General features: G+C 39.5%; 1 long non-coding RNA gene across 1 annotated transcript; it reads left to right on the top strand.

The window, feature by feature from the left end:
• Window positions 1-226: 226 nt before the first annotated feature.
• On the top strand, window positions 227-1,895 carry LOC130737729 (uncharacterized). The gene is made up of 4 exons (XR_009018896.1): window positions 227-505; window positions 743-849; window positions 1,277-1,322; window positions 1,505-1,895. It is a non-coding gene; the product is annotated as an uncharacterized LOC130737729 (long non-coding RNA).
• Window positions 1,896-25,946: the final 24,051 nt, after the last annotated feature.

The following is a 25,946-nucleotide window of genomic DNA, read 5'->3' as shown; positions in this document are numbered from 1 at the left end:
TACCATATTTCCAAACCAAAATTACTAGAATGTGTTTGATAAAATAACAACACACTATTTCATTACATATCATTGCCCAATTACCCAATTATTTTACATATTTCACCATCATTAACCTATTCGTTTCATAATTTCTATTATTTTTTCACAGAATAATAAAATAAATTAATAATTATTAATATCTATATTAAAAGAAAACCAAAAAAACATAACCCTAAATACTAAGTGAAGTTTGTAGGCTCATGTTATTGAGAGAGAGAGAGAGAGCCGCATAAGAAAAAGAAAGAAGCATCGCTGCACAACTGGGTGGCTGAAATCCGGTTCCTCCAACATAGAAGCGCCGTTTGGGGTGGAATCCGATGGGTGAGGCCGCTTGATGATGGATTTACGGCAGGGGGAAGCACCGATATACCCCCTCGTCGGCTATAGAAGGCAGTACGGTTAGGGACCCAACATGCTTTGATAGTTGTACGCTGCAATCAATGTGCCTCTGATTCTAACTCAGGTGAGGTCAAAGCCCCCATTTTTATGCATTCGAAATCTTCCTTTCTGCTGCAATTGATTCTAAATTTATCAACTTTTGGGTTTTTTCTTTCATATTTTCATAAAGTTACTGAAACCCGTTTAAGGGAAATGGGGATTGTTGGTTCTGTGAGACTTTTATAGTCTTTGATTTCAAATTTCCATTTCATTAGTTGCAGAGTTTTCTAACATGGTTTATATGGTGATGAACATGAGTCAGGTACCGTTACTCCTATACATTTGTGTGGAATTTTCTTTCATAAATGTCAACTAGCTTCAGAAGTGATAGTGATGCTCCCTCAAGTGTGTAGGAACTTGGATTTAGAGGTACCCTCGTTCCTGAGCTAACTATTTCTCTTCCTCCTTGAGCTTATTACCTGGTAGTTGATTATGAAATGTCTGCTTTGTGGAAAAAACAAAAATGTCAGTTTGATAGAATTCCTAATTTTGTGAATGTATAGCATATGTGTGTATTAGCTCATCCATGACTAGTGATCAGCTTGAAGAATATGTTACCTCTTGATTGCATTATTAATTTATTGATGGCATTCATACCAAACTAAGATGTTTATGTTTTAATTTCTTTGATTTTGTCTCCTATTTCCAATTGGTAAGTTACTGTCAATTAACTGCAGATGTAAGCTAAGAACCACAATGATACTAAACTATACTAAGAAATGGTATATTATCCTTTATTTATTTAGATGCTAACTCGTGTATTCTCTTTCGACTAATTATTGAGTGCTAATCGCAGGTAGAGGGAAGGGCTTTGAAGGAAGTAATGAAACCAACTGATGACGGTTAGTTCCTATGCCATCATGCATAATGTGAACATAATCTCTTAGGCTTAGATCCATTTATCTATTTGGTTAGTGGTTACATACAACAAATATGACATTTTATTATTTTATAGTCGTCTTGTCTTTTTTCCATTTAATTTAGTGCCTTGTTTTATACATTATTGACACTATGAATCTGATAGGGTCTAATTAATCTGAAACTCCCAACAAACAAGTTCTAGCAACTCCCAACAAAGCACCAGCGACAAAGAGTAACTAAGGAAGCAAATGAGAAACTTATGGAGGCATTGGTGGCTCAAAAACGGGTTGAGGAGGATTCTTAAATTGAGAAAGCTCCGCAGTTTTGAATCCGGACATGCTGGAATTGAAGCTATTCAAAAGATGGAAGGTAGGAAGAGCTTTGAAGGTGTTAGGAACCAGCATGCTTAGTATGTGGCTTGAAAATAAGTAACTATTTTAGGGAAAAATTTTGGTATTTTTTGTATAGGTGTGATCTTTATGAATTGCATGAAACTTGTTGTTAATTGAAATTCATTTATCTCTTTGATCAATGAAGATTTGTTTCTTGATTAATGTTATTTTCATATTTTGTTAGCTATTATTGCAGATTAATTTGAGATTTGTTACTAATTTAATTAAAATCAAAATGTGAAGAAAATAAAAAATGCTAAAAATTGGGGTGTGTTCAGTCCCAAGCTTTTTATCCAAATCTTCAACTCAGTGACGGAAATATTTCGTCACAAGAGTTGGGACAAACTATGTTGGTCTCAGTTCCGTCACAAAATATTATTATATCCGTCACTAACTTCGTCACAAAATTATTATTTTAAAAAACGAAAACTTATTAAATTCCGTCCCAAAGTGCGACGGAGTGAAAGATTCTGTCGCAACTAATTTATTATTTTCCGTCTCCATTTCCGTCCCAATTTTGCGACAGAGTAATAAATTCTGTCCCAAAAATTTTGCGACGAGCGATATAGCGACGCAATTTTTCGCGTCGCAATTCCGTCCCAAAATTATTTTGTGACGGAAATTGTAACTAGTGTGCGACGGATTTTTCCGTCCCAAATTAGTGTTTTTGTAGTAGTGGCGGCGTCAACTTACGCGACTTCAATGCTCGTCCAACACCCGTTACCGGAGTAACTCTAAGAAATACATGGTCTAGTGCTTTCCTCCTCTTATCGTGGTAACTTTTCTTACGACTCTGAGAAGCCTTCATCTTCTCCCGAATCATCTTGATCTTGTCAGTGGTCTGTTGAACTATCTCCGGTCCTACAACCACACTCTCACCAGATTCATACCAACATATTGGCGTCCTACATCTCCTTCCATACAAAGCTTCAAATGGTGCCATCCCAATACTAGCATGGAAACTATTGTTATAAGTAAACTCAATCAAAGGCAGGAAACTATCCCAAGCACCTCCTTGTTCCAACACACAAGCTCTCAAAAGATCTTCCAGTGACTGAATTGTTGTAAGACCCATGTGAGATTAAACGTTTAATTAATTAGTTATTTATCGGCTTAAGAGCGATAAGCGCGATTAAGCTTAAGATGATATGTTCTTTGTACCCTGTGTGCTTTATATAAATGAAGTATTATTAATATTATTAGTATTTTCTCCCAAACTAGATAAAAAAAGAAAGAAAGAAAACAAAGTAAAAAGAAAAAGAAAAAGATCACGTAAGGACCAATTCAGTTTCTGAGGGAAGAATAGAAAATAAAAGAGTAAAGTACACTCACCCCCCTCAAGTTTTGTTAGAATAACACTCCACCCCATTCTTATCTAAAATCTACACCCCACCCCATTTTTTATAGAGGCAAATTTAGTGACGAAAAATATTCTTCATTAATAATTAGTTATTATTTAAATTGTTAATCAATAATTTCAAAAAATATTTTCAATATAATCCAATAAATATAAAAATGAAAACATCACAGTCCTCCTCATTCTCTCAATCGCGTTCTTCCTCCGTAAATTCACAATGCAAATTCTGCAATAGCACACATGACCGGTTGACAAACCAAATCTCGAACATAGTGAAACATGCTTTGTGTTTTCATATTTGCTAATAATTCAATTTTAATCAAAATAATCTATTTATACCTCCAATTTTTAAAATTGGATTGTATCCGGATAACGCTTGCATCCTCTGTCTTACTGCGGCTCCTGGCACAGAGTTAGTCGATGCTTATTCCCCGGATACCGTCATTGCTTCTTCTCCTGGAAAAGAAGTTCACGACCCGTAGGCCCTCTACCTCCACGCGACATTGTTCCGTCAGGCTTTCGCCCATTGCAGAAAATTTTCCACTGCTGCCTCCCGTTCCAAAAAGCAACACAAATGGGTGGTGAAGAAAATAAAGAAACAAAATTAAGAAATATGAAGTGGATCGGAGGTTATTAGAACCCAACGATGCGGTGGAGCACCGTTTTTAACAAAATCCAACAACATCTTAAACCAACAAAGTGTTCGCTCACAACTTAAAGGGGTGAAGTTCACAACAAGTAGTTGAACAAGTGGCTTTGGGGATGTGCGATTCATGTTATGGGGTTCAGGTCGCAACAAAACTTTGAGGCATGGTGGTGCCATGGGGTTTCACATTATGGGATGGTTGTCGTCGTGTTAAATGGAGCAAAGGTTTGGTGGTGACCGTTTGTGGTGAGAAATATGATTTGGAGATAGATGAGACGTGGACTTAACAGGCAGAGTGGATGATTTTTTTAAATTTAATTCAGTAAAATTATTTTCATAAATTAATGTATGATAGTGTATATGCATTTAATTTATTTAAATTTTAACTAATTAGTAATTATTTTTTATTAGTGACAAATTTGTTTTCGTCACTAAATTTTGCCTTTATAAAAAATGGGGTGGAGTGTAGATTTTAGAAAACAATGGGGTGGAGTGTCATTCTTGCAAACCTTAAGGGGGTGAGTGTATTTTACTCAAAATAAAAAGTAAAAGAGAAGTAGAAGAATACTACGAAGTGTAAGAATAGATATATATATATATATATCTAACTTGTTAACACTTCTACCCTTGATCACTTAATTTTGCTTAAAGTGATTTTAAACTATATCATATAGTTTCTCATAATTTTTGGTACAATAATATATCATCCTTATATTTTTCTCTTAACTCTATGAGTTAAATCCTACACTATCCAAAATCATCTCATTGTATATATATATTTACCTTCATCACTAGTACCTTATTTTTAGTTTTTCTTCAACTTCTCCCTTGCGTGGCAGAGAACGACGGTCCCAAGGTGTCATTAAGCATGACACTTCAATTTCCATGCTGAATCATTTTTCTATTTAAGCGTGACAATGCAATTCAAGTGCTGAGTCCATTGCTATTCTCTTAAAAGTCCTACACGTATGTAACTATCCTAACAGCTCATGATCTATGTTCCCTCGTAGACATCCAGTGCTTGCGATTTCTTCACCATTAAGTTTCATTATTTTATTAAATTTCAAAACCTATAAAAGGCAAACCATGTCGTTAGTTTGAAATATCAACCTACTATGAGTTGAAATGCTGAGAATGGAAAATACATGCCTTGTCCAACAAAAAATTAGTTTAGGCCGTGGGCACCAAAGTGTTTCTTCATTTTGGCGATACAAAGACTAAAGCACATTTTATCGGAACAAAGAGCTTAAGGAAAGCGAGCCGGTACGAGGGGCAAGGTCGTGATCGGTTTGAAGTCAGAACTTTGGGAGGAAAGCGGCAAAGGTGAGGGCACTTCGCTTCGGCTATTATATTGCTTGAAAATATTTGATATATGCTTGTTTTGAAGGTAACTTACTTGCTGGTTAAGGCTTTAGGTGTCGATAATTCGACATATATTAATTATTGATGATTGTGATTGACTGATGCTTATGTCATTGCTATTTTCTAAGGCTTATGCCATTGCTATCTGTTGAGGCTTCAGCCGATTGTTGTGGTTCTTGTCAAACTGGGTTGTATGTTATTTTATGTCAAATTCTTGATATTTGTGCATATGCTTCTGTTGGACTATACTGACTAGAAATGATGCATTTGTTATGCAATTGCGGAGTGTGGGTAACACTGGGTTATGTCATGGTGATGACAGTTTTTGAGAGTGTGTTGGGCAGGCTGTGACAAGAGGTCCGAGCCATTGCCGTGTTGAGGATCGAGGCTTTTCCCGGGGATGTCACTTGGGGTTATTGGGAATCTTTGATTTGATAGGTTTTGAAAATAAGAGAACAAAGAGAGCTGGTATTTTTGTAAATTAATGACATAATGTATTAACTCATGCAAAAACCTTTAACTTAATAAAAGAATCATTTCAAAGGAAACTTAAGTTGTGAAAAAGAGTTTGAAAATGGGAATTGCCGACGGTCCGGGTTTGACAAGGTTGTGAACCTAAGTGTGGGCATTTGGAGCACGATCTGCTATGACAGGGAGGTCACTGAGTGTGGACGACACTCCTGATTGTTTAAGTGTTGGTTCGGTCATCAAGAGATGAACTGTGATGACGAGAAATCACTCAATGGAGTAGTACTCTCTTCGCTCTTTGAATAGTTTGTTTGGCCATCGTGAGGGTGAGCCAGTGTAACTTCAAAGGTCATTGAGTGCGAGTAGCATTCTTTTGCTTGTTGAGTAGTTTGTTTGGCCATCGAGAAGGTGAGCCAGGGTGGCTAGAAAAGTTACTAAGTGCGGCTAGCACATCCCTCTTGTTGAGGTCTTTGGGTCGGGGGATCGACGTTTACCTTAGGTTGTTGTAGAGACAATGTACTCTAGCTTGACACGCGTATCCGGTGAGGACGACTCGTTGTTTGGCTAACCATACTGCACTCATGCATACATTTCCTGGGGAGCGTGCGGCTTTCCGAAGGACGATATCAGATCGGACTTCAAGAAGCGAGATGCTTCAGGGAAGCGAGATGCTTCAGAGGAGCGAGATGCTTCAGTGGAGCGTGATGCTTCAGTGGAGTGTTCTGCTTCAGTGGAGCGAGATGTTTCGGGTCATCGTGAGGGTGACATTTTATCCGGATCATATTTTGAGCATGGCATTGCATGTCATATCATGCACTTAACTACTTTGATGATTTGATGTCATATGATTTGGGATATGGCCTTCTGTGAAGTAGTAGATTTGTTATGAATATTGGAGGGATTTGTCATGGACAACCCTCATATTTTATGTAAGCCATGTGATCGATAGATCTGCGTGAGTGAGCGTGAAACTTATAAGTTTGTGATTATGTGTATACTGTGTGACCTACTATTATTTATATACCTATATTCTGGAAGTTGACCCTCGCACGCCATTGTATGTATTGCTTGTGTTTGGGCGGCCGGCGACTGCCAGGTGATGGGCGGCAACATGATCAAGCACCATGCTTTTGGGAAAGTTGCTGTGACGCTGCTTATGAGGAGGATCCATGATGATCGGATGAAGTGTCATGTCTTTGCATTAGTTCGGTGAAGCGCACAGTACGTCGTTCGTGGGATTGACTACATGTCTGCTGATGCCAGAACCCTGTTGCAGATCTTATGAGAGATTGATTGTTCGACCGTCGAGGAGAATCCCTCGGAGGAGGAATAGAGTCTTGTGTACGGCTTGAGCCTTTTGGGTAGAAAGCTTACCGTTGTTGGTTGAAGCTTGTAGGATGATCATAGGAGTTTGTATTCTTTTGGTTTTAGAGAAATGGTAGGTCCAGATGTTTTGCTATTTTGTGGTCTACCCAGTATGCAGATCACAAGAAGCTTGTTGGGCATAAGAAGTCTTTTGATATTTCTCTTTAAAGACTCAATTGTACCCATACGGTTGGATATAAAGTTATATATATTATTGGGTAATTACTGTGCATTCGCTAGAGCATGTTTTGGAAAAAAAAAATACTTGGTTATTATTGACTTCGAAAGTTTAGTCAGCATATTTAGTTTTTGGAAAGGCGTTACAATTGTGCTCTCCGTCTGACCATCTGTTTGCGGATGGTAAGCAGAACTCAAACGCAACTTCGTACCCAAAGCACTTTGCAATCCTTCCCAAAATCTATAGGTAAACCTCGGATCTCGATCCGACACAATACTAGACGGAATACCATGCAAACTGACAATCTTCTCAATGTACAACTTCGCCAACTTCTCCATGGGATAATCCATCCTTATAGGAATAAAGTGGGCAGATTTCGTCAACCTGTCTACCACCACCAAACAGCATCACAATGACTCGGTGTCCTAGGAAATCCAGGACATCACCATCAGAATGGCCTCGACCTTGATTGATCAAAGTAAAATCCGATCCCACCCAAAACCTCAAATCAGATTTGTTGGCCCCTCCTCGAATTCTCATCAAAGGAATGCCACTAGTAAGCTTCAACATACCAAGCTTCACCCCATAAGAAGTCTCTTCACAAACTAAACTCAAATCTCTAAATTGCTCGAGTAACTCCATCTCTCGCACCATCAACGTCGACATATGTAGAGACTTTCTACTCAATGCATCAGCTACCACATTCGCTTTACCCGGATGGTAATTCAAACTAAAATTATAATCCTTCAAGAACTCTAGCCATCTTCTTTGCCTCATGTTCAACTCTTTTTGATCAAACAGATACTTCAAACTCTTGTGATCACTAAACACCTCAAATCTTGATCCGAACAAATAATGCCTCCAGAGTTTTAAAACAAATACAACGGCAGCTAATTCGAGATCGTGAGTCGGATAATTTCTCTCGTGCACTTTAAGTTGCCTTGAAGCATAAGCCACAACTTGTTGATTCTGCATTAACACACCACCCAAACCCATCAAAGAAGCATCACAATACACTTCGAACGGTTCCACCGGATTAGGCAAAATCAAAACAGGAGCGGTTGTCAACCTTCTCTTCAACTCCCGGAAACTAGTTTCACACTCCGCAGTCCAAACAAAAGCTTGACCCTTCCTAGTCAACTGCGTCATTGGCAAAGCTAACTTGGAAAAGCCTTCAATAAATTTCCGGTAATAGCCTGCTAAACCCAGAAAACTTCGGATCTCAGAGACAGACTTCAGAGCTTCCCACTGCGACACGGCCTCAACCTTCGATGGATCAACAGCAATACCTTCACTCGATATCACATGGCCAAGGAAACTTACTTCTTTCAACCAAAACTCACACTTAGAAAGTTTAGCATACAACTGTTTCTCCTTCAACACAGACAACACAATTCGCAGATGCTCACCATGGTCTTCTTCACTCTTGGAATAAATCAAAATATCATCAATGAAAACAACAACGAACTTATCCAAGTACTGATGGAAAATTCTGTTCATGTATTCCATAAATACACCAGGGGCATTAGTCACTCCGAATGGCATTACAGAATACTCATAGTGACATATCTGGTTCTAAAAGCAGTTTTCTGAATATCTTGAGGCTTCACACGAATTTGATGATACCCAGACCTCAAGTCTATCTTACTGAACACACTTGCACCAACCAACTGATCCATCAAATCGTCGATTTTGGGAAGTGGATACTTATTCTTGATAGTCACTTTATTCAGCTGTCTATAATCTACACATAATCTCATAGTACCCTCCTTCTTCTTAACCAGCAAAACCGGTGCGCCCCACGGTGACACACTAGGGCGAATAAACTTCTTCTCGAGCAAATCCTCCAATTGACTCTTCAATTCTTTCAATTCAGGTGCTGACATCCGATATGGGGCCATCGATACCGGCCTAGTTCCAGGAACTAAGTCGATCGCAAACTCAACTTCACGTTCTGGCGGCAAATCACTTATCTCCGCAGGAAAGACCTCCGGAAAATCACAAACGATCGCTAACTCACCAGTTGTTTCTTTCTCAGTAAGACTCAAGGTTGCCAATAGCATAAACACCTCAGCGCCCTCCCGCAGTGACTCATTCACTTGCTTAGTGGACATAAACATATCCGCGTTCTTTTCAGGTTCAAGAAAAAGAATTGCCTTAGCAAAGCAATTGATATAGACATGGTTGGATCTCAACCATTCCATACCAAGAATAACATCTAGTTGATCTAAAGAAAGGCACACTAAATCGTCTTCAAAGTCTTTATCACAAATACTTAACGGGCAACGCAAACATGCATGAGAAGTAGTCACCGATCCCATAGCTGGAGTATCAATAACCATATTTCTATCCATAACAGTTAACTGAAGATTCAACTCCTTGACACAATTCAAAGAAATGAAAGAATGTGTTGCACCAGTATCAATAATAGCAATCAAAGGTGTACTATTAATAAAGCACGTACCTCGGATCAGTCTATCCTCAGCAGTAGTCTCAGCACCAGATAAAGCAAACACCTTTCCTCTCGCCTGTTCCTTCTTCGGTTTGTCACACTTGGTACTAATGTGACCTTGCTCACCACAGTTGTAGCAAGTCACCATCGGGCCATCTTTACAATCATAAGACCTGTGACCTAGCTTGCCACACCTGAAACATTTCACCTCAGAATTGGGACACTCTGAAGAACGATGTCCTTCAACACCACACTTGTAGCACCTAACCGGATTAGGAGCTCCTCCCCCACTTGGCTTCTTGTCATGACCAGCTTTCTGTTTACTCATATCAGCAGGTTTCCCATACGGTTTTCCTCTGAATTGCCCCTTTTCTTTCTTCTCTTTCAAAGACTTGTAGTGAGCAGCACTCTCCCTGTTATCTTCATCATAGATCCTACTCCTGTTAACCAGATCAGAGAATCGGACAATCTGTTGATAGCCCACAGCCTTCTTGATCTCAGGTCTCAAACCATTCACAAACTTGTTACACTTAGATCTCTCAGCTTCAGCAGTATTGTAGTGGGGACAAAACTTAATCAATTCCTCAAACTTTGCAGCATACTCCGCCACAGTTCCATTACCCTGCTTCAGTTCAAGAAACTCAATTTCCTTCTTTCCACGCACGTCTTCTGGATAGTACTTCTCAAGAAATGCACCCTTGAAAAGATCCCAAGAAATCTCCATCCCATCACCTTCAAACCTCTGAACAGTGTTGTCCCACCAATCTTCAGCTTCTTTCTCAAGCATATAGGTGCCAAACTGCACCTTCTGCGCATCAGTACAATTCATGACTCAAAAGATCTTCTCAATTGCTTTCAGCCATGCCTGTGCTTTGTCAGGGTTGTATGCCCCTTCAAAGATTGGTGGATTGTTCCTCGGAAACTTCCCCAAAGCACGAAATTCATCCTGATTCGGGTTTCCAGCATTCGCCTGCTGACCTTGCCCAAGGGCGCCAGCCAACAATGCCAATGCCTCAGCGATAGCTTCATCATTCCTTCCTGCAACCATTGTCCTGAGAATTCCAAAACAGTATCGATTGCGTCAAAAACACATATCGAATACAAAAAGGATTTAAACATGTTAATAGACATGCTAATAAACCTAGCCTACTGACCGGTCATGCTCTGATACCACTAATGTAACACCCTCTAAACCCCGCGTAATTATTAAGGCATAAATCAGAGTAAAATGCATAACACAAAGGGTGTCACACTTATTCTCCAAAACCATAAATCAAAACACCTGTCATGCTCATAATAAATATATAAATTTCCAAACTTAGTGTCATAACGTCATATGCATAGCACAGCAGATTTATTTTTCAACTCCAAACTAAAACATACTCCAAAAATAAATAAAGAGAGTTCACAAAATAACTCTTAATATCAAGGTTCAAACTAAGCGTTTCCCCGGTGTTACATAATAGAGCATGACTCCCATCACTAAAAGCATATCTAAAAGACTAGCTCCTCTGACTAACCCTCGCGAGAAGCTCCACTGTTCTCCGTACCTGAGCGATGTCGCATAGAACATCATTCCAACAGAAGGGTGAGAACTCATATCATATGGATAAGCATAATAATAAGTAATGCGAAAGCTTATAAAAATTATCCATAAATTTCTCATACATAATTAAGAAGATATATCATAAAATTTAATATAATCAATTAATTTTCAAAGTATGCCAATACTCCATAATCATAGCTCAGATAAAGTAAATATAAATATTGTCAATTACCACAACAACAAAATTCTCCAAAAATATTGCAGTTAACTTTAATTAACATCAATAACTCCCTACAATAACTTATATGACTCAAGTGTGACTCCGTGCAAATGTCTTTGGTACCAAAGTTGTTATCCTTAGCGATATCACCGCGTCCACTCCAGACAGATAACCACCAATAAGCCCTCACTCTAGGCTTCAAAACCACTCCAGTTTTGGGACAAGTCACTAGCCTCCACGAGAACTAGCAAACATTGCCTCTTGACAACTATGCAGTGTATTGTGCAAAACTGAACTAACATATGCATATTCAGACCATCTCCAAGTCCTAATTATTTTAGCATATTCATCACCAGTTGCACAAAACACAAATTACATGTTATCAATTATACAACTTGCAATTCCAACTTAGCATCTCAAACATAACATCAGTTCAGAAAAACAGCACCAAAACAATAAACTATTAAACATATATAAATTAAATACAGTTTATATTTAACATGTTCAGCAACTTGTGATCCCTTAAATATACCGGAAAGACACTTATCTTATTTTTTTTTTATGAAAAAAATATCTTCATCGTTGCTAATTTAAAAGAAACAGTACCACTATCTAAAAAATGCTCGAAACAAATCCCTATCATAGGCATTCATATGTTGTTCTTTCTAAAGTTGATAAAAAAAAAATATCATGTTTACCATTTAAACCAATAGATGATCTATTCATCATATTATAGCACTAAGTGATCAATCAAAACTAGCAAGTCAACACAGTATGTATCGAAACTTTGTAACTAATAATTAATTGAAATTAATCAAGTACAATCAAACTAATTAATTAGGTAACTATCAAGGATCTAGACCCTAATACACCTATAGGCCGTCAGCTATAAACTTATAGCACATGGTGATGTTTCCAGTTTTTGGATCAAAATATGTAAACTTCATAAATTAAAATTATAACTCCTATAACATGCATGTCTCTAGAACTCACGAAAATAGCAACCAGAGGATAGTATAGCATAGACCAGATTCAAGAGGTACCATCACCACCAAATACATTCAAAAGAAAAACCGCACCACCACGACCCATAAGCCAATTGAATTGATCTCTGCACACCACGCGCACCTTACCCCTCTCTCCTACCCCCACAGTGCATCTAAAATCAAACCTATCTATTTTCAATTTAGAGAATTCTACATCCTAGGGTTTCTAAATCACGCTTTCCACCATCATTAACTATTATGCCAAACCAAAAAATAAGAATTCAAACCCTTACCTCTTGAAGATCAAAGCCTAGGTTTTCTTCTCTTATCTCCTCTCCTTCTTGCTTTCACGCTTTCTCCCTTTTCTGTTCTGCTCTTCTAATTCTGATTTCTCTTTCTTTCTTTTCTCTTTCTATTTAACTCCTAATTACTCACTCTAAACCCTAAAACCCTTTTTAATTAAATGTTTTACTATATCACATAAGATTTAAATAATAATCACATATATCACTCATATCCAATTTAAATAATTTATTCACTACATATATCACTTTATCACCTTATTATATAATAAAATCACATATCTATTCAAATAAATATATAACCTAATAATAATTAAAATAAAATAATTAACATTCTACTAATCAGAAAATGGGGTGTTACAACATGCTTCCTCGTTCAACTCCTCAGCTCTTGCACCCTCCTTGGTGTGAACCTCTTCCTCTGCAGCAAGTTGTTTTCCTTTTCCAGCATTCCCTGATGATTCGCCCTTGGGTGCCTTGCAATCTCTGGAGAAATGTTCCGGTTGGTTGCAATTGAAGCATAGACTTCCCTTGATCTTGCACCTACTGGCATAGTGCCCGATTTCCCCACAGTTGAAGCATAGAGGTCCCCCGTCTGGACACTTGTTTTTGTAGTGCCCCACTTTCCTGCACCTGTAACACGTCACTGTTTTTTCCGAAGTCTTGTTTCCTGTCCCTCCGGTAGCATCATTCCCTTTCATCTTACTGTCAGAAGTTCCCCCCTAGAGTGTCTTGCAGTTCACAGCTAGATGCCCCTCTCGGTTACACTTGAAGCATCTTCGTCCAATCCCTGAGCACTTGTTAGCAAAATGCCCAAACTTTCCGCAACGAAAACATGTCACACCTTTGTCACCAACTGGCTTCCCTCCAGTATCAGCAGTCGTTGGTTTGTACGCTCTTGAGATAAGGTCTCCTCTCTCGGGACGCTGATACGGTCCCCACTGATGGTAGCTCTCCCTTCCGCTGTAGCCTTGGAAACCTGACCTCATTGGTCCCCCAGCTCCTGTTCGGTTCATTCCTCTTTGTTGATACATCGCCGTCGCCGTCAGTCGTTGGTGATGCTCACGTGCAGCCTCTTCAGCGCGCATATAAGCGTCTTCCGCAGCCTGGTTCATCATTGCCTCGATCAGTGTAGCTATTGCCTCCGCCATCCGGTTAGGGTCCACCATCCTATGTCTCATCAAACGTCCAATTAGTACTAACCATAAGGTAGTATCAGACAAACCATCCAATATGATTAAGTAGTAACGCAAACAATTAGAGCGAAAATCGCTCTGCAGACAATCAATTTTCACTCTTTGCAGAGTCACACAACCTAGCACAGAAGACCTATTCCCCAAAGACTCCCAAAAGACTCAACTAAGCTCTGATACCACAATGTAACACCCCGATTTCCGGGTGTCACTTTAGTAACACAAAAATAAACTTTACGCAAAAAACAGGTATTTTTTTTTCGTTTGATTCCTTTTAATAAAAGCGATAGAAAATAAAGACATAACCCAGCAACTAAACTAACCGATGTACAAATATATACACATGTACAGCCTCAGCTGCACTCCCACGTCACGCGCACTCGCAGTGACTCCAAGTAGTATGCCCGTAGGCAAATATGTACAGAACCAGTAATGTAAGTAAAAAGTTTTAAGTACATTCATCCAAGAAAAAGTCGGCTCCAAAATGGCCTGAACAAAAGACCCCTATAGTCCGACAGACTCTCTGTGATCCTCCGCAAGAGAACCACACAAAAAGCCATGCATCGAGAACCTACCCTGTCCCAAAAGTAAAACGAATCAGAGCTCTACACAAAAATGACACCTGCCTAAACCTACCCTCCCATTACTGCTCACATAACCAAGTCCACAACGAACTGAAGACGGCAAGTTGAAGCTCAGCTCCATGCGTCGTAGAACTCCCTCCGTCAGACGTCCACACTCGTCAGTACGGTCCTCCAACTCAAACCTGATCCCCCCCGAGGGAGAGACTATTGAAACCCAATCCACCGTCGACATCTGGCAGCAGGCCGACCGCCCAAATACAAACATGAAACCAAAGCCAAGGCGCTAGGGTCAACTCACGAAATAGAGTAGATATACAAACAACATGTGATAGGGGAATATATAAAAAAAAAAAAAAAAAAAAAAAAAAAAAAAAAAAATATATATATACTCCTAGCATGTTATCGGCTCTAACAATAATTCAGTAATGCAAACAACACACAATTCCAGTCAGGGTGAATGTATGCGTGAAATGCAATTCAATATGATCCGGATAGTTGTTTGGGATGGGCACCATCGAGTAAGTCCTAACACCGGCCTAGTGTTTAACCATTTCCGCTCGGGTGTCGCTTACAAACCCATGCATAGTCGGATCAGCCCGCTATGCCGAAGATAAACCCAGGTGTTCTTCGATGAAGGCAATTCCCCAACCTTCGTGAAGCATTCCCGTTCTTCACTAGTGAAGCATTCCCGTTCTTCACTATTGGTGAAGCATTCCCGTTCTTCACCGAATGATGCATGATGCAATATGGTTAGCCAAACATCGAATCGTCATCACAGCACAAGTGTTTAGCTTAAACCCAATTTCATAACCCAAGAGTTTAGTGTCGGTCAATACAACACAACTCCAACAACAAGAGTACTAGAGTACTCGGTGACTTTCAATCATCACCGTAGATCGCCTCAGTGGCTTTCCCCAATTCCCAGTAACTTCAAGACTTGACGACTTTTCCCCGTCTTTCGCAATCATTTTCCCCTTTAGGTTCCCTATGGTTCATTCGTTAATGAAAACGTTTCGAATTTAATTAGTCAGGTTATGAGTTTAATTCTTTGAAGACTAAGTTCTCTAAGGTCTTTAGTTTTCGAAATTCTATTCATTCTAAGTTTTCCAAAATCCCACCAAATGTAACCCCCGGGGAAAGTCTAAGTATATAAACGATAGCTAAGTCTCAAACCTTGAGTTTGGACTTGCCTAGGGTTGTTCATTCAACCCGAAAGATCAAAAGGAATCAGTTCAGTGATTCTTCGCTCCGAAGTCGCGTCAAAACGCACAATTCAATAACATCTCAATATCATAAGTCATGAAAACATAACATTAATTCATCATCATAATCAATATCAAAGTAAAACATAAGTCGAATTTATCGATGCCTATCATGCAATCTTAGCTAATATGTAAGTTGCCCTAACCTCGAGTTGCTCCAGCCTCGTGGTCTAGGTTTCCTTCACACAATAGCTCTGAGAAACCCAAAGTTCCTTCAACTGAACCTCGGAGAAAACAAAGCAGAAATCCAAACAAAATCGATTAGCTCTATCACAATACAACTCATTAACGATAGACAAAGCATTAAAGCTTCAGAATACAACAATCGGGTACGAAAAGACAAGTTTTCGAAAACGAAAAACTCTCCCCCCCCACACAAACATGCTCTCGGCCACTGTGCACAATTAGGGGGTCGATTTTTCTTCGATCTAATCTGATTACAAGGCAGTTTTAGGGTAAAACTAAGGCAAAGAAACTGTCGGAAAAATTTTCGGACGATCGGATCGAAATACGGCTATCCAGGGGCGTTTTGGTCCAAAATAAAAGCTCAAAACCTCAAAGTTAAAACTTCGGAAAACAAATTTGACAGCGATGTTCCTAACGACATTTGTAACAACTAATCCTAAAGGCACGAAGTCGGATTGCGACTTTTCGACCTTAAAGTTTCGAAATGTGCGCAAAAAGGGTTTTGAATCAGTTTTTCAGATCCTTGACAACTCGATCAAAATCGGCGAATACCGGCGAGTGTTCTAGGCTCTTGGGCATGTACAGAAGATATCCCAAGCGAAAAATCAAGGAAAACGGATAGTTTTACGAAAAGCTCGAAACTTTGAGCACAGAAACGGCTAAAGAAACGTAGTAGAAACAATGATCAGAGGTAAGAATCAAGCTAGTTACCTCGATACCTTGAAGTAGGGACAAACTGCGCGAAGATCGGTCGAGTTTCGGCGAAAATCTCCTCTCCCCTTTTCTCTCCTCAATCCGCGGCCCCAATAGTGAAGAATGGAAGATATTTTTGACTTTTCAACTATTTATAGGAAGGTGAAATCGCGGGAAAATGAAAATTTCGCGATTCCGATTTTTGCAGCACGTTCATCGGTGAATTCTAAGAGAGATTCTGGTGACAGAATTCCAGAACTCAAAATAAATCTCTAGAATTAGGGAAAAACGATTCAAAACGATCTAAAAGCGGTGTAAGTTAATCTGTCCCGAAAAACTACTTTTTGCTGTGAAGGTCAGACGACAAAACTTCGTTCTGAAGAAAGATTGGAAACATCGAAACAAATCTGGCAACGCGAACGGAAACTTCGTTAAAAGCTCCGAATAGAAAAAGTCTTCATTCACTGATTGAATTTGGGGTTTTGAAGCAAAGAAATTAGCGTCGTCGGACTTCCGAGAAGTGAATACTATCGTGCGTACAGTCCAGGGTTCCGAAATGAAACACTGGTCGAAGGAAAAATAAAGAGAACTTTTTATTTTCCCAAGGATTTGAAATCTCACTTAAACGTTGCTTTAAAAGCGAAATTAGCCTATTCTGGACACTCTCGCCATAAGGCAGGTGTGCAGACGACTCGCACTAACTCCTAAAACAACTATGAAACATTCCTCAAGCAATTCCTGAACTTTCTTCTCCATTAAACTTTCTCGAACAGCAAACTCCTGTCACGCTTACACTGATTCTACGCGTGAGTCGGAAATTAAACTTGTTCTGTAAATCCAGGTCTTACAATACTCCCCTCCAAAAAGAAAGTTTCGTCCTCGAAACTCAGAGTTCTGCGAAAAGTCCGGGATACAGTTCCTTGATCTTGTCTTCCAATTCCCATGTAGCGTCTCCCGTATCGTTGTTCCATCTCACTTTCACTAATGCGATATGCTTCCCTCTTAGCTGTTTCACTCTTCTATCCCCAATACTCACTGGCGGTGCCTCAAAAGTCAAATCATCCTTCAGTTCAACGTTGTCTGGCTCGATTACATGAGTCGGGTCTGGAATGTACTTCCTCAACTGTGACACGTGAAAAACATCATGAATGATGGAAAGAAACGGTGGTAGCGCAATCTGATACGCAACTGGTCCAACACGTCGAGTGATTTGGTAAGGTCCAATGAAGGTGTACAGACGACTCGCACTAACTCACAACTGGACACTCTCGCCATAAGGCAGGTGTACAGACGACTCGCAATAACTCCTAAAACAACTATGAAACATTCCTCAAGCAATTCCTGAACTTTCTTCTCCATTAAACTTTCTCGAACAGCAAACTCCTGTCACGCTTACACTAATTCTACGCGTGAGCCGGAAATTAAACTTGTTCTGTAAATCCAGGTCTTACAGTGTACACATATTTTGAAAATTAAAAGAGAGTTTACTGCAACGCAAAGCTTCTAGAAAGATATTTTTAAATGAGACTTCAATCCTTTTTAGAAAAGAGAATTTCAAAGGGGGGCCTTATTTGATGGCTTAGATGAAAGATAGACGAGACTCGGCGACACGGTTACTTGGAGTGGAGTGACCTGTCGTAGTGTAAACTTCGGTCACTTGGAGCGGAGTGCAATTGTTGGTGATCAACTCATAATTGTATCCTAGTTTAACTATTTTCTCAACAGTAAACACGAACACTAGAGAGGGCGTTCTTGTTTGTTTGGCTAACCATGATTCATATCATGCATGCATACATTTTGTCAGGATGGTGGAGTGGCCATGCCTGTCTTCTGAGGACGATGGAGCGGTCGTACCTTCAGATGTTGATAATGGAGAGGTTATCAACTATGTTGATACTGGAGTGGGTATCAACTAAGTGACATTCACTAGTCAGAGGTTGATACTGGAGTGGGTATCAGACCGACTAAGTGTTGTCTCGCCTACCTCATGGAAAAGGCGTTTATATCCGAATCATTTGATGTGCCTATGTGGCATTGCATTTTCACGAGCATATAGACTAACCTTAGGGTTGTCGATTGAGCTTGATGATGAGGTGATATGTGCTATGAGTTTTGATATGCTTGAGATAAGCTAAATGTGATTTAATTGTTATGTGTGTCGGAGAGGTTTATCATTGACAACCCTCGTATTTTACGTAAGCCACGTGATCGATAGATCTGCGTGAGTAAGCGTGAAACGTATAAGCATGTGATTATGTGTATATTGTGTGACCTACTATTATAATATACCTATATTCTGGAAGTTCACCCTCGCACGCCATTGTATGTATTGCTTGTGTTTGGGCGGCCGGCGACTGCCAGGTGATGGGCGGCAACATGATCAAGCACTATGCTTCTGGGAAAGTTGCTGTGACACTGCTTATGAGGAGGATCCATGATGATCGGATGAAGTGTCATGTCTTTGCATTAGTTCGGTGAAGCGCACAGTAAGTCGTTCGTGGGATTGACTACATGTCTGCTGATGCCAGAACCCTGTTGCAGATCTTATGAGAGATTGATTGTTCGACCGTCGAAGAGAATCCCTCGGAGGAGGAATAGTCTTGTGTACGGCTTGAGCCTTTTGGGTAGAAAGCTTATCGTTGTTGGTTGAAGCTTGTAGGATAATCATAGGAGTTTGTATTCTTTTGGTTTTAGAGAAATGGTAGATTCTGATGTTTTGCTATTTTGTGGTCTACCCAGTATGGAGATCACAAGGAGCTTGTTGGGCATAAGAAGTCTTTTGATATTTCTCTTTAAAGACTCAATTGTACCCATACTTTTGGATATAAAGTTATATATTATTGGGTAATTACTGTGCATTCGCTAGAGCATGTTTTGAAAAAAAAATACTTGGTTATTATTGACTTCGAAAGTTTAGTCAGCATATTTAGTTTTTGGAAAGGTTACTAAAGTGACCCTCGAGAAATCGGGGCGTTACATTGTGGTATCAGAGCTTTGGTTGAGAATACCAGAGCTTGTTGGGGAAAAGGTCTGTCGAGCTAAGCTGTGATTTTGAGTTTATAAGACACCAATGAGGTGAAAGTTACTATGTCGCTTCCCTTGGGTTCAGGATATGTTCTGAATTATATGTTAGGTTTTGACCGAGAGCTTAAGTGTGAATGAATCCTTGAGATGGATTTTGGAGGAAACGTGCTAAGGTTAGAAAGTGAGATTTACTAAGTTGAATTGGAATCATAGGGTTACGATTGACCTTGCGAGTTGAGAATCATATTTGAATAAGAGATTTTGTGGCTGCAGTTGTAGCGATAAGAGTTGAATCTTTAAAGATTGAAGATCTGAGGATGAAATGTCAAGTAAAGTTCCTTGAGGTATAGTATAAAAGTGAGTTTGAAGTGAATTAATTGTGAGTTGTGTAGTGTGTTAGGACTTGAGATGAGTTTGTGATTCAATTTGTGACTAAGTGGAGGATTGATTTATGGTTAGAATGAGGATAGTTTCGAAAAAGGAAATGGTGTTAAAGGATTTTAAGATTTCAAGATGATAATTTCCTTATGAGTTGTTGATAGATTGAGGTTGGAAGAGAGATTGTTGGCGGAAGAAGATGTGTGATCAGATTTGAATGATATTAGCATGATGGTATATGGATGTATGTTTCATGGTTGAGTTGTTGATATGAGAGTAAGACAACAACTACGAGGTCGATCATGTAGGCGTTTCAGTTAAGACTTAGATCATGGTGCCTATAGAACTACCATTAGTGTGATATTTAGGTTTAATCAAAGATGATTGCTAAAGATTTGAATGTTAATTTTGTCTTGTATGTCACCTTTGAGGTGAATTTGTTGTGACGTTTCCTAGGTTTTGAGATGTGTGCTGACACTACTAGTAAGTTGGAAGATAATGTGAGCGGATGGTATCTCTAAGCTTTGTCTAACTCCGAGTTTCGATGACGAAACTCCCTTTTAGGGGGGTAGTATTGTAAGACCCGGGTAGATTAAACATTTAATTAGTTAGTTATTTATCGACTTAAGAGAGATAAACGCTATTAAATTTAAGTTGATGTGTTTATTATGCCTTGTATATTTATATAATACTATTAGGATTATTATTTTCTTACTTGAAAGAAAAGAAAAGAAAATTGAAAAGAAAAATAGAAAAGATAAGAAAAAAAAAAGTGTCACGTAAACCAAATCTGTTTTTGTGAGAAGAATAGAAAATGATATGCTAGAAGGAAGTTTCAGAAAATATATATATATATAGTTTGTTAATACTTCTACACTTGATCACTTAAATTTGCTTAAAGTGATCTTAAATTATACCATAGAGTCCCTAATAATTTTTAGAATGATGATTCATCTTCCTAATATTTTTTTCTATAGCTCTATGAGTTAAATCCTACACTACCAAAATTATCTCATTACATATATATTTACCTTCATATCACTAGTATATATAACTTCAGATTTTTTTCCAATCATTTCTCCTGCGTGGCAGAAAACTACATTCTCTATAATTTGTCAAGTATGACACACCAAATGAAGTGCTGAATCAATTGCTAATCCTTTGAAAATCTTACACGTACTTAACTATGCTAATAGCTCAAGATCCACGTGTGATTTTCTCGTTGCTTCTAAAGGACAGCACATGAGATGGTTCCCCAAGCTTATCAGCATATGACACTATGAACACCACTTCTATCTTCTGTTCCATGAATTACCTTCGTATGAAGTAAGGCCATAGCTATATATAAGACAACAACATTCCTCACTTCTCCTAATTTTTATTAGTTCATTCTCCCTCTTTTATCTTTCGAAATCTCTCTTTATCTTTTATCACTTTCTCTATATCTTTCATTAACAATACGGATAGCAACCCTGCTGCTCACTCCTTCTCACTGTGAGCTTCAAGAGCAAGGTGAGAGCCGCCACCATCTTTCAATGATGTGAATGAATCAACCACTACCACTTTAGCTTTTATGGACACGAAGTGTGAGAATACGTTCGTGTCGGAGCGAAAGAATGAAAAGAAAGTGAGCCGGTACGAGTAGCGATGACGTGATTGGATCGAAGTCATAACTTAGGAAAGAAAGTGGCTAAGGTGAGGGCACTTCGCTTCGGCTATTTATATTATTGAATATATTCTATGTGATTGTTATGAGCTATTCGCTTCGGCTATTTATATTATTAAATATATGCTATATTATTGTTGTGAGTGTAACGCCCCAATTTCTCGAGGGTCACTTTAGTAACCTTTTTCCAAAAACGTGTGTAAATTTTAACTGAAATAAAAACCTTTTCGAAACATTGCTTACAAATAAAAAGTAGGTAACTTGAGAAGTAGACTTAATAATTCATGTTATTAATAAAAGCTTTGGAAGCGTACAATGATTCTTTCAAATTACAACATAGTGATTAAACTAGTGTCCGACCGCCCCCGAGCCAACACAACAAGAAGGTCTCTAGGTTAGGTTCGAACCCTATAAACAAACTCAGCTCACCCCCAAGTACAGACTCAATTATCACACTCAATACCCGACTCATAGGTCGCGTGCCCTCCAAGGCCTCCTCCAGCGCTCGAATCATATCGCCTCGCATCCTCTGCTCTCGCCAATCCCATAGCTGAACCATCAGTCGCGCAGTCGATGTCTCGAGCCTTGCCGTTGTCCACATCAAGCAGATGTAGGGTCGCATCTCGACTGATCACACGCATGCTTGTTGTCTAGGCGTTAAGCGCCCCAAACAACAAACAGCAAACAAGCAAACAAGCAAGAGTCAACTTCTAACACTCACACATCATAAGTAGGGTATACTACCCTATCAATCACAAGTTCTTCACTAAGCTAACATTCACAAATATGGGAACTATATTAAGTTCTAAGGTTCACAAGTATAGGGAACTATCTCATAATTCTAAGTTTCACAAGTATAGGGAACTATCTCATAGTTTATTGTTAGTCAATGCTCGTGCACATGCATGCAGACGCTTTGGATATCCATAAGTCAATCCCTCATGGAAAGGCAGGACGAACACGACTCCACGATCGGGGTTGGACACCTCCAACACACCGCTTCCCAACAGCTTGATGATCGGGGTTGGACCTCTCCAACGCACTGTCGTTTCACATTCGTCCTTTGTTCAGGTCCATCCCCTGAACGTCACCACTGACTAGCCCAGTCCAGGTCACCATCCGTGGCTAACCAAGCCCAGTCCAGGTCACTTGGTGTAAGGCCCAAGTTTTAACGCTTTGGATAAGTGAATAAAATAAAAGAGTTATTTGATTAAGATAAATTTGGGAAGGAAAGAGGTTCAGGAAAAGTCCGAGAATGTATCGAAAAACCGAAAGAGTTATAGCACGACTAACATACGCTTAATCCTAGGTCGAAGGTATTAGTGAATAGTTAATTTACGTTTTAGGACACGATGGAAACTAATTCCAAAAATCCTCAGAGAAATGTTAGAACTTCTCTTTTCCGTCCTTAAACAACCATTTCGATGCGAAATCCTGGAAAGTACGAACGTCAAATTCCAATTCTCGGAAGTTTGCCGAAACGGAATCCCTGATAGTTCGAAAAACCTAAGATCGACAGACGATGAAGACTTTTTCTATCCGGAAACTCAAATGAAGATTCCACCCGCGTTCTCCTACTTCTCTCATCATTCCTAATCTTTCTTCAGAAGGAAGTTTTCTCATCCGACGATCACTGCAAAAAGTAGTTTTTCGGGATAAACCGACTTACACCGACTTATGCCGATTTTGGATCTTTTGGTTTAATTCCAAGAATTCTATTTTGAGTTCTGGAATTCTGTCGCCAGAACCTATCTTAGAATGCGCAGAGGAACGCGCAGGAAAAATCGGAATCGCAAAAAAATCATTTTTCCGTTTTTTCCAAAACCTATAAATAGCTTGAAAATTTGATTTTTTGAGAAAAAACCCATTTTCCCCCACCCCCAAAACCGCGAGTTCCTAGAGAGAGATAGAGATCCGGATCTTCGTCGTTTCTTGCCCGTTTGCTTCACCGATCGTCACTAATCGAAGACCTCGAGGTAGGTAATCTATACTCTCCTTCGAATCGTCGTTTCTGTCCATTTCTCCTGCGACTTTCTGAGTTCAAAATTTTGAGGTTTTTGAAAAACTGTTCAAATCAGCTGATTTCAGCGTCTAAACTTCTTCCCTGCATGCTCCTGAGCGTGTTCTGCGGATTAGATTTTGTCAAATGTCGACGAAATGCCGCCGGGATCAATTTCTACCCTAAATACCCATTTTTCGGCAAAGTCGCAACCTTTACGCTCTAATCTATCGACTTGGCTTAGTGCTAGTAGGATTTGTCGTCATAAACGTCGTTGTGGACGTCCCCATCCAATTTATTTTTCAAAAATCCAATTTTGAAATTCTGAGCTAAAAATAATGACCAAACTGCCCCTATATCAGTTTTCGATCCGAAAATTTTTCCGAGCCTAGAACCGTCTTAGTTACGGCTTATGTTAACCTAGGAACCAAGTTTGATCGAAGAAAAATCGACCCTCCCAATTAAGGAAAGTGGCCGAGAGCTATATCAAGGGGGGAGGAGAATCCGATTTTTCGAAAACTTGTCTTAACGCGTTAGATTGTCGTACCAAGGAGGTAGTAGTGTACTGTGTAACCCTAGGACTCTTTGATTGCTGAGTTTCTGACTCTTGGTATTGATTTCTGTGATTTTTGCTTAAGGTTCGTTTGAGGAGATTCCCAGAAATCAAGGAGAAGAGTTTGGAGAACATCTTGAGGAAGAAGCTGGAAGACCCACCGGTGAGGGCTACTCTCTGAATTACTAGATAATGCTTTAGGTGTCGACAAGTTCGACTTGATCTATGTGTTATGCACTTAATTGCTAAATGTCTGAATTGTTCTCTGAGGCTTCGGCCGACCTTGTTGAGTATTTGAGGCCATGATATTGTGTGCTAAATGATTCACATGCTATGTGCTACATGGTTAACTTAGGATGTGTTGGAATATGCTGTTTATGCTTTTGACTGAGCTGTTTTATTTATGCTATTCCACTTGTACCTGAGATTCTGAAGAGTGAGGTTTACGGGCAGGTCATGCCGAATTTTTATGAGATTTTGAGAGAGTTTTAAAAGGGCGAACGGAGTTCGGACCTTGTCATGCTCCAATGGATCGAGACCTTCTCAGGGAATTACTTGGGTTTATGGGAACTTTGAAACTCATAGGAAATACGATAAGACTAAAAAGAGCTATTTTTATAAAGAAAATTCATAAGATATTAAACAACCTCTAAACCTTTAAATAAAGATAACAATCTCGGATGCAAGCTTTGGATTGAAGTTTAGTTTTGGAAAACGAGAAGTGTCGTCGGATCCAAGTGTTGAGAAGATTTCGAGTTCTGGGTATGTTGATACTCATTCGCTCTGGGAGCAGTTTGTTTAGCCATCCAAGGGATGAGCCGAGAAGCTTCACGGAGGTGTGAGACCTTGTGAATGCGTGATACTCCACTGAGGCGTGAGACCTTGTGGAAAGCATGGATCTTCACTGAGGCGTGAGACCTCGTGAACAGCATGAAACTTCATTGAAGCGTGAGACTTCGTGCAAGTGTGTAAATTCACTGAGGCGTGAGACCTTGTGAAAGCATAAAACTTCACTGAAGCGTGAGACTTTGTGAATGTGTGAGACTCCACAGAAGCGAGAGACTTCGTGAGAGCATTGATGACTCGAAGAGTTGTCGTGAGTGGTTGCACTCTTTTGTTTATGATTAATTGTATTTTGTCGCAGAATCGACATTTACCTTAGGGTATTCTTTTAGAGACTTTAAGTTATCTAGAACACGTGGCGACGTGTCGGGTGAGGTCGGAGACGTTGTTTGGCTAATCACTTGCATTCATGCACTCATTTTGAGGTTAATACACGGCGTGATACCGGACCTCGGTGGATTCCAAAATGGTCATAAGACCCGGATTTCCATATTTAGGACACTACGGTGGTCCTCAGTAGCAGACGGAATGGCAGACCTACGGGTTCACTGCTGATCTGACTACTTTTGTGTGGTGTAAGAGACACGCGAGCAGGAAGGTACCCACCGTGGCTGGTGTTAGGGCCGCCTCGTTGATGTCCATCCTTCTTCCGGAATGCATTTTGTTACCCAGCATTGCATTTCATGCAACATACATGCTGACTTAGTTGCTGAGTGTGATTGGTAACTGTTTATCCTATTTTTGAGGCATGCTACTTGTTTTTATGGCTCTTTATATTCATTGTGATACATGCAACCCTAGGAAGCTATCCCAAAACTTATAAGCCTGAGAGGCGAGTATTTATTATCCTATAAATATATCTGGTTTTATTAATTATATAATTCTTTGGAGTTGACCCTCGCGTCTGCTGTGTGTGTTTGGGCGGACTACGCCATTTGTCAGATGAGTAT

The sequence above is a fragment of the Lotus japonicus genome, chromosome 2, assembly GCF_012489685.1.
Source record: "Lotus japonicus ecotype B-129 chromosome 2, LjGifu_v1.2".
In the NCBI taxonomy this organism is placed as follows: domain Eukaryota; kingdom Viridiplantae; phylum Streptophyta; class Magnoliopsida; order Fabales; family Fabaceae; genus Lotus; species Lotus japonicus.
Note: the sequence above shows the minus strand (reverse complement) of the source record. Positions and strands in the feature narration are given on the sequence as shown.